The following is an 11,190-nucleotide window of genomic DNA, read 5'->3' on the forward strand; positions in this document are numbered from 1 at the left end:
AAGGGGAAAAAAATGAGAATCAAGACTTGCCATGTAAAGGTACATGATTCCAACAATGAATGTAACTGTACTGTATCCCTAAATGTACCAATAAACTCAATAAAAAATAAAAAATAAATAAATAAATACTAAATTATATATATATATTACAAAATCCTAACTTTAAAAATTGCATATCACTTTCATTCATTAATTTCCTCTCTTTGGTTACTTCAGATTATGCTTTTAAAAGATGAATTGTTTTCAAATATCAAGACACCAGATTTTATATCTATATGAGCTGTGATTTTTAAAGATTAAAAGGGCATATGTATTATTCACTCTTACAAATCCTAGTCTTTAATGATCATATAGTTGTTTTGAAAGTGATTGATACTATGCAATTTATAACCATTTCCTTTAATTAATTGCCATTGGAACTTTTTTATTGTATTTAGTAAAATATATTTAGTAAAATGGCTTGGATTCTAAGAGCAGCCCTAGTATTTACTATTACTGTTGCTTGGATTTTTAAAAAGTGAAACAATAAAAGTAATGTCTCTTTGATAGGTCTCTTTTGAGAATCAATAACAGTGCTGATAAAAATCTTTTCACCTGGCTTAAGATATCACAGGTTGAAAATTTGTAGCTATTGTTATTATTATTTTTTTAAGAGTAGGAAAAATTTATTGAGAGAAAGATGACTTCTGTCTAAAAGTGATAGAAGGGAGGCCGGAAAGTGATTTGCCCGCTCACCCAACTTCTGAACAGTGTTTTATGGGACAAAGCCATGAGGTGAGGTGGGTTCAAAGTGGCACAAAACCATAGTTAACTAGTGCAATTACAAGTACAGTCATTTAGGTAATATTGATCCAGTGAGAAATCACAAGGTGGATAAAATTATGAACAACCAATAAGATTATGACAAATCCAATCCATTAGGTAATATTAATTGAACGGAGATCCAGTGGGGAAATTGGTCATGTAGCAAGCATACAGGAATGAGCAGGGATTTTCAGTGTCAAGGGCTGGGTCAGGGATCTTTCTTGGAAGATCTTGGTCTCCACCCAGGTGATTGATACCTATTTAGAATATCAGTCACTGCTTCTTTTCTTTTACAATGCTGGCTTTCAGTGAATGTGTCTTGATTGATTGCCCTTCCTGTTGGCTCCTCATGCACTGGCCCTGTTTAACTACCTACAAGATATTTAATTAACTTACCTATCAACAATATTATCCCCTCTGAAGAATTAACCAAAACTGTTATGAGGAGGCAAAGGGCCAAGACCATTCCAGCTACTTGTGGCTGAAGAGAGCATAGTCATAGAGCAAGCAGTTACTCTAAAGGCCTTTGACAGGTGCCAGGTATTGTCATCTTGGGTAGAAAAATAGCTTTGAGTCTGGAAGAGACAAAGCCAAGGAAACAATTAAGAATACATGGGCTAAATAATGTCAGCAGCATTGCTATGAATACAGTCAACAATAGCCTCCAAAAAGAGGATAAGGAAAAGATCCAAGGGACTTCAGATTCAGATATAGAAGTTGTATTGTAGTTTAGTGTTTCTGAGCTGTTTAAAAGGTCAATATGGTGGATCCTAATAAAAGAAGTCTAGCACATTTATCATTGGTTCCATGTGTATGACCACTTGGGGTTTGGCGGTCGCTAGGCTAGAACAAACAAAATTTTTAAGAAATTAAGCATGTATAATCTAAGCATGAGCACTGGAATAGAAGGGGGAAAGTCACAACTCGGAATTCAAATAGTGATTGTAACCTGTTAACTTTTAAATCTGATATTTTGTCATAAGTCTCTCTAGTTTTAGGTGTAAGAATAGAGAAAATTAGAAAAGCAAATTTTACTAAGAAATTTCAAACTCCAGCTGAACTCTTATAGATTTTACTGTAGCTTTTTCCTGTTGATCCACAACCAGGACCAGTTACTGGTATAGCTGGAAACTGCCAGAAGGGATCTGGATTGGAGCACCTTTTTATATATAGCTTTTTTCCTGTGGCATTATTTTTACGTCTTTTGGTTATTCTTTTCTGCTGGGTGTGTAAGACCAAGTTAAAGTGAGACCTGTGTCAATCAATATGAACCTCTTGCTATCAAGGTCACTTAAGTCTCCTCAGGCATTATTAACCACGTACAGAGCATCTCAGCTCCTGCAATGTCAGCCATCGGGATGGGTCATGGCCTTGCTTGACCATGTTGCTTTCAGTAAAAGCATGGGAGACTTTTTCCTCTTAGTGACCCTCTTTGGATTGTGATGCATTTGTCATCTGGTGTCCAGCAATCTCTCTGCTCAGGAAATTTGGTGACTTACCAAAGATTTAGGTTCCCATGGAAAAGGTTCCCTCATGTCCCGGATTCTTTATTGACCTTGAGAGGCTAGAGCCAAAATATTGGCCATCTTCTTAGCCAAGTTACATTTCGAGTTTTGGTCACCAAACTGTAGTTGTTAAACACCCAGAAGAGAAGATTAGTGACATCAGTAGTGCAGTAGGAGCAGTGAGCTTAATTATTATAATTTCGTGTGGACATTAAGCACTTCTGAAGTATAAAGCACAGTTAAAGGGCTGTTATTTCTTGCAAACCACAGCTGTTTTAGTAGCTGAATTCCTACAGAATGTTAACAGACAACAGTTATACATTACATAGAAAATTTTAAGATCGAGATCCACACATAGTATTTTAGCATGACAATCATGATGTCATTATCTTTGTAGCACTTACATGTCCATCTTGGTATGGAATAGTTTTTCAGTCAAACACCTCCATCTGATCACATGACATTAAATGACATAAATAAAACTATTATTTGTATTTTTCAATAGGATGCTATTTAAAGAGAACACACATATTATCCTATAAATGTACCTTAGAAGTCAATCGTGTCTGACCTCTGATTTTATTGTGTAACATTGTTTATAGTGTAACGAGATGTAACATATACATCTTGTAAGTTCTTGAGATAAACTATTATTTCACTGCTTATCTCATGCTGGCTTAGAACATACCTCATCACAAGTTGTAGCTATTATTCTTAGTGTAAATTCTCACTAGAAATTTAATCATTCACCTAACATTATTTTTATTTCTAACGTAGAAGAAATTATCTTGTGCAATTTTTTAGAATTAAACTGAAAAAAAAACTTGTCATTTTGCTAGTTATACATCTAATAAGGGAATACATTTTTATTTTAGTTTTTTTTTTTTTTTTTTTTTTTTTTTTTTTTTTTTTTTTTTGTGCTGTAATGCGTATTAAAACCAGTGCCTGTCATGCTTGGCAAGTTCTTATCACTTGGTTACATCTTCAGTTCTTTGGAACCTTAGTTTTAATAAGTGTACACCAAAGTAATAATTTCTCATTGGTTTTCCATTTCTTAAGTCAACTCTTAAATTCTCATTCTAAATCATCCTTATCATTCTAATGGTTATTTTTGGGAAAGTAAACAGTGTGGTCTCAGCCCACTGAAGTACATCAACTGATGCTGGTGTAGCTCCCAGAGGTTAGAGAAGGAAAGTTTTAGCTTCTCTTGGGATAAGCTGTCTTTTCTCAGAGTTCTCTGAACGTAGGGAAGGGCCCAAAGGGAAAAGCCACCTAGCCAGATGAACAGCTTAGATGACAGTGAACACAAGCCCTAATAGAACATTTTTAATTAAATAATTTAATAAAATGTTATTTCATGTAATGCGTGTGTAGCATGGTGATACTTTGTAAAAGTAGCTGAATTGATTTTTTTACTCTTAAGGATTTTTTTAAATTAAGGTGACATAGACAACAAAGGCCTTCCTAATATTTTATCAATGTAAAAACTTTAAATGCAACTTAATTGTACACCTGCATTATAGATACACATATCAAACTACAAAGCAATTGGAACACCTCTTTTATATCACCATGCTTCCTGTGAAATATTTATCATTTTTAATACTAACCATATCTTTTTCTCTCTCTTTTCTCTTATAGGTGAGTAACTGAGGTTAAAACCAGGATTCATGGATATAAAGTATAATAGGCACTTTTATTAGTTTCCTGTGGGTAAGTACAGAAAAACAACATTTATCAAAAAGCAAAAACTTGGGTTCAGCACCACACTGAAATGTTGAATGCTGCATAGATGTAAATGAGTGTGCAGTAGTGCCCATCACTGAATGTCACTGTCAAATATTTACAAGCTATTCACTCTTACAGGCATGAGTATTGAAGAGAATGTTTTTTTCTTTGCATTTAGAATTTGTACATAAGTAAATCATGGTGCTTTATATTTGAACTTCAATGATCTAATTTGGCAGAACTCTTGTCTGCGTATGTAATTTTTGATGGCAGTTTGTTTGAAAAACATAAACATAATTTTGATTTAGGGTATTTCAGATTTTTTAATAACATACTAGAGACTATAAAATGATAAGCAACAATATTATACTAAAATTTAGAAATAAAAACTACTGATCTAAAAAGTGTCTTTACAATTTAGCTTTTTTAGCTTAGATATATAAACTTTGTGTTTTTTAAACCAATTTCCTTCTAACTATAGATCACATAAAACACTTTAGTAGCATAATATTAAGGACAAGATATTAAGATAAAATGCATGGATCATTCTATTCCTAAGGTTCTGTTAGAAAAATTTGTAATTTTATCAAAAAAGCTTTTCAGAATTGGTTAGAAAATTATAAGACTTTTTTTTTCAGCTTTAATTGAGTTTATTGGTACATTTTAGGGATACAGTATAGTTACATTCATTATTGGGATCTTGTACCTCTACATGGCAAGTCTTGATTCTCATTTTTTCCCCTTACCTCTGCCCTCCCTTCACCCCCTCCTCCCCTCCCCATCTACAAACACTTTATTTTCATCTTTTCATTCTCTCACATTTTTTTCTTTTCCCTTTTTGCTCTTCCCCTACCCATCCCACCTTCCCTACACCTTTAGCTGCTTTCCTCCCATTTCTAAATGTCAGTAATCTTATTAGAATCTTATGCATTGTTGCAGAATATTCACACCAAGGAAACTATTTGGTATTTACACATGTGTGACTTATTTATTTCACCTAAAAACAGTTGTTGATTGGGTGTAAGATAGTAAAGATTTTAAAGTTGTTTAACAGTTATCTCTTCAAATATTATTTAAAAAGAGAAACATCTATTTTTGTCATTAAAGTGAATTTAATATATCAAGAAAGTCTTTTTTTGAAATATTAATATTGTATTCATGAAGGTTACCAGTGCACCTTAAAATTTATTAGATGATAATTGGCTTTAAAATATTCAAATATCAGTTCCCTTAAACATGTGAGTATGGCATTAATAAACTAGGTTATTTAAATAATATATTCCAAAAAATGTACTTTCATGGTGTTGATAAATAAGATTTCTGAAATAATCTTATGATATCATTTTATTAGAAATTTTGTCCTGTCTCTTTGTCTCCCTCTGCTTTGCTGTCATTCATGAGATGTGAATCGTATTAAAATAACAGAAAGTGTGATATTTTTTCCGCTATAAATTCAAGTGTAATATGATACATAATATTTTAGTGTCTTTTACGTTTATTTTAATTTAATATTTGGTATTTAGCACAGGACCTTCACACTAGGATACATTCCTAGTTCTCTTCTCTTTCCTTTTTTTTTTTTTTTCCTTTTTTCTTTTTTAAACATTTTGAAACAGGGTCTCTCAAAGTCAATTAGTTGTCCAGGTTGGACTCAAATTTGTAAGCTTCCTGTCTCAGTTTGTCAGAATACTGGGATTACAGAGGTGTACCTCACTTCCTATGTTGTGTTATTTCTGTTATATATATGTAGAAGTGGATGCCTTTTTCTCTGGGCTTACATATATAACATGATGGCTTCTCAGCTTGATAAATTATTACTAACATGAAAAATGCTACAATTTGACATATTCTAATTGTCATAGGACTGTGTTTATTTTAATTTATGAAAACTATATGTAAAGGCCACAGATACTACTTTAACAATATGTTTACTAGTGCTATCATATCTCAACTTCTTACATAATGGTTATTGCTCATAAAATATTTAATTAGGCTGACATCAATAACATACTCAATCTTCGCAAACTAGGTTAATGGATCCTACTTTGGAGGCGATTAACATGACAAAATAAATGGTTCTGGGGTAGATTCCAATGGGAAATGCTTTTACAAGTTCAGTAGAAAAATGGGACAAAGTCATGTTATTTCCTCTAAGATTGAGTGGTTTCAAAATTCTATTTTCTCACTCTGCTGGGGTATTGCAAAGACAAGGAGGAAGGGTTTGTTTAGGTAAAAGACACATCTATGATTTTATAATTTGTTAGTATCTTTATGTATCCAAATGCATATGCATAAACTTTGCGGCTAAACCTATCAAAGATGGGTGATATGGCATGAATTTAGAGTATGTAACAAAGTAAGCAAGTATGAATCTGTTTTATTATTTGAGGTTGAGTTCCTGAGCAACCAGGTATTGAATTATAAGTGCAATAGATTTGACCTACTCTTGAAATTGACCAAAAAGCAATAATACAATTTTATTGAGGCCCATCAAACAAACATTATAATCTCTGCAAAATATGGACAGAAGTAAAGTATTTGAAAAATAAGAATGTATTGAACAGTAGATTGCTGAGATGACAGGATACACCTCATGGAGCAAATACACGATATATTAGTCAGCTTTCTGGTGTTGGACACAGTACCTGACATCTGCTATTTAAAAGAGGAGAGGTTTAATTTAACTCCAGTTTTGAGACTCACTCCATGGGTAGCTGGCTTCAAGGCAGAAACATCATGACAGGGGCCTTGGTGGGGCAAAGCTGCTTAGTTCCAGGCAGCTGCAAATCAAAGCAAGAGAACAGAACCAGGGAGGAAGAGATGAAGGACCAGACATAGACCTCAAGACCACACCTCCACGAATCCCGATTCACCTACAAGTGTATTCTAGAAATCTCTTGGGTGACCAAAGCCAAATATGTTGACACTCTAACCACAGAACATGCTGAGGCTCTGATTTCAGAATATTTGGTGACAGTATGAAAGGACATTTTCTGGGGTAAGAAATGCAAAGTAGGCACACATATTTAAGTGAAACTTTGAAGTTCAAATGATATAATCAGAAGAAATTTAGATAATTCAGTAACTTAGAACTATAAATCTAAATGATTGGTTTTGACATTAACTCAGAAAGCAAAGTGTACTTATAAACTAGTATTAACTTTTGAAATATAAAGCATTTCCATATAGACCCTATATGTATATGGACCAAAATACTTTATTGAAAATCAAATTAACATTATTTAATTTACCTTTGTTCTGTTAAGTTTAGTGTATTTCTTTTTTCATTGATATTGCTTTTTTTGTTTATTAATTCAGATAAAAATTTACATTTTTGAAGCTTTAAAAAGATAGTAATTTTGTCATGTAGTGCAATCCTCACTTTGTAAATAAGTTCATTTTATTATGAAAATGTTAGTCTGTAATATTTAAAGAAAATAATTCAGTTTTAAAAATATATTTCTTCTTTGCTTCAAGTCTATTTCCCTTGTATTAGGACTCTCAAATATATTTATATGCTGAAGAAATCAATTTAAATGATACAATTTTAAAATATAAAGAAAATTCTGAAAAGTCTAAAATTCACTAGGTATTGCATATTGAGTTGTTAACACTCTAAAGAATTAACTTTATTTACTCTGTACTTTATTTGATGTCTGTCTTTTAACACTATCTTCCCACTATAGATTTACTTTTCTTTTTAAATCATAGATTAAGAGCCAAAATAAGATTATACAAAATCCTACTTGTAACAAATCAAACTCTTCATAAACTTATTTTTCTTAATTGATACTGAAAATTATTCCAACCCCTGCACTGTTAATTCACTCTTTCTATTTTAGTTATGGAATTTATTAGTCATAACTGTTCAAAAAACCTAAAAGCACAACACATCAATGATGTTGCTTTATTCAAACCAGAGCGATAATTTCTGCTCAATAATTATATTTTAAATGGATGAAAATAACATACATTGTTTTATTAAGACATCAATAAAGTATGTAAGATAAAAATAACATTAGTTTGAGAATTTCCCATAGAAGGGAATGCTAACATTCAAAAAGAAGAATAGAATTAAACCATCCTCCAAATTCCAAATGAGCATGCAATTAAAAAGACACTTGTAGCTTTAAGAAGAATGTAAATTAGATTAAGCACAAAATTTTTCTTATAATGTGATTTCTAATGTATTTCCTTACCATTCTTTACATTTGGTATTACATAGCTGTTAAATATTTCTGACAGTTTATTTTGTGACTTATCTAGTCTTCTACATATTATTCTGTGAAAAAAGATACCATATATTGTTTTACAATAATGTATGTGGTTCTTATAATATTTTTTAAATTTCCATTTAGGAAGTAAGATAACATAACAGAAGTTACACTACTTCTCTTTCAGATATGAGCCCAATTGATTAAAGGGGTCTTTTCCAAAGAACTATTACTCATGCCTTACTTTTGTAAAGTAGCACTTTTTTATTACGAAGAGCATAATTACTGGTATAAGAGTAATAATACCTTGTACTTGTGAAGTACTTTATGCTCTTCAAATTGATTTGGACTACATTATCTCATCCGGTCCTAAAAGAGGGAGTCTGCTCATTAAGTTGTCCAGATGGAGTAGGGAAATCAGAGTGATCATCCATAACTAATGTTCCCTCAAACCAATGTGAACTGATAGCTGGCAGAGTCCTGTCTATAATGAGGGAATAAAAAAACAACAGCACCAGTTCTAGTTGAACACAAATTATGAGAGTAGGCCCGAGCCCTCCTTATGGCCTTTTTATGGTCTCATTCCCAGATTGGACACTTGGATAATTCTTTACAATGTGTCATGAAGATCCAAGCTTCTTCTTTAAACTTTTTTTTCTTTGTTCATTTTATTATGAAAAGTTAGTCTATAATATTTAAAGAAAATAATTCGGTTTTTAAAAATATATTTCTTGATTGCTTCTTTTTTTTTTGTTTTTTTTGTTTTTTTTTGTTTTGACAGGGTCTCACTATGTAGTTGAGTCTGACCTGGAACTCACTATGTAGCCCAGGCTGGTCTCGAACTAGCAGTGATCCTCCTGCCTCAGCCATCCAAGTGCTGGGATTACAGGGGTGTGCCACCACGCCCAGCTATACTGATTTTTTTCTTCTTTAATCTTTTTATTCAAACACTTATTTTACAATTTATTACAAAAGTACTTATGTAAAGTCATTATGAAATTAATTTTTAAATCCAAAGGCTACATTTCAGCCTGACCACCAATATACCACCACTAGAAAAAAAGTGCAATATTTGAATGTTTTCAGTGATGATAAACCAGACTTTAGAGCATTTTCTATACTTCAGAAAAGCATTTTGAATATTTTATGTTGGTAAAAATTCTAACTTTATATATAGATTTCTTTTTAAGTATGTATAAATTTTATTTATGAAATGATTTGGTATGTGGCTAACCATGCTGACCACTTTTTCAATCTCTAATTTGTTACGGCAAATAGAGTGACAAAACTCTCAACAACAAGTAAGGGCTGTTTATTTGACTGAAGGATAATGTTTCTCTTGGGCCCTTTTTAATAAAGTGAGGTAAACCCTCAGCCAAAAACTTTACCCTGTAAAAAGTTTTAAAATAAATATTGATTGACTCCCTCTAGTTCAACTTATTTAAACTAAATATGCAAATCTTTCTATTGGTGTGTCTATGACAGCTCCAGATTAAGTATTATTAGATCATACTATAGTTAGATTCTGTTTCAATTTCACAGGCCTTTGGAAAAAGTAATCATGTGAAAACATAGTTTCTTCAATAACTCTTTTGGTTGTTTATAACAATTGAACTATTACTTCTTATTAGCCATTCCTTCTTATCTCCTAAGCTATGATTTAGAGCAATACCATAAGTATAAATCTTCAGATACAATTCACTTCTCCACTGCAAGCAGCCATCTGTAAGTATTCCTTTCATAGGACCCCGGGGAGGGCAGAGGTTTCTGAGGTCAGTGAGTCCATTATATCTATTTGTTTAATAAATCCTTCATTCTTTACCTCACCACCATCCTGCTACCAAATCATTCATTTCCTGTAATTGGGAACACTATATTTTACTAGGCTTTGATAATTCTTTTTGTTTGTTTGTTTGTTTGAGATAGGGTCTCTCTATGTAGTTGAGACTGACCTGGAACTCACTATGTAGCTCAGGCTGGTCTCAAACTCACAGCGATCCTCCTGTCTCGGCCTCCCAAATGCTGGAATTACAGGCATGCACCACCATGCCTGGCTTTAGGCTTTGATAATTCTTTTTTTTATTTTTATTTCTTTTTATTGAGTTTATTGGTACAATCTTGGTATACAATACAGTTACATTCATCATTGGGATCCTGTACCTTTACATAATAGGTCTTGATTCTAATTTTTCCCTTTGTCCCTACCCTCCCTCTACCCCCTCCTCCCCTCCCCATTTACAAACACTTTATTTCCATTTTTTCAGTTTCTCATATTTTTTTCCTCCTCCTTATTACCTTTCCCCCACCCTTCCCACTTTCCCTACACCTTTAGCCCTTTACTTCCTATTTCACATTATTAATTATCTCATTAGGATCCTGTATACTATTATAGTTTTTCACATCAGAGAAACTATTTGGTATTTCAGTTAAAGGCATCTCTGTATGAACATTAAAAATAGGGAATCCTAAAATAAAACTAAAAAGGAAGGTAAAACAGAAAAGGCAGTGATGTAACATTAAAATAATCCTTAATTCTGGATTGTAGTCTTCTTATTCTTTTTTTCATTATTTAGAGAATACTTTACTAGTTTCTGTAATCAAACCCACGTAGATATGACCTTATATATTTAGTACAATGCGTTACCCCTGTACACATGGAAAAAATTTTAAAAAATAAAAATAAAAATATTTAACATTTATAGATGATGATTAAGATGCTAATAAAAAAATAGTGTCAGGTGCCACAACAGCAACAGAACTTTTCTGTTTTCTGGATATTATTCTTTTCTTTGTTTTGTTTTTTTAATGAAATGTGCTGAATGTCTATAATTTTGTTCAGATGACTGCAGAACCTGGAAAAGCTGTTGCTGCTATTGATGCATAACATACGAATATTATTAGTCTCTCTCTCTCTCTCTCTCTCTCTCTCTCTCTCTATA

Source organism: Fukomys damarensis, unplaced genomic scaffold (assembly GCF_012274545.1).
Source record: "Fukomys damarensis isolate Sample0158 unplaced genomic scaffold, DMR_v1.0_HiC HiC_scaffold_24, whole genome shotgun sequence".
Taxonomy (NCBI): domain Eukaryota; kingdom Metazoa; phylum Chordata; class Mammalia; order Rodentia; family Bathyergidae; genus Fukomys; species Fukomys damarensis.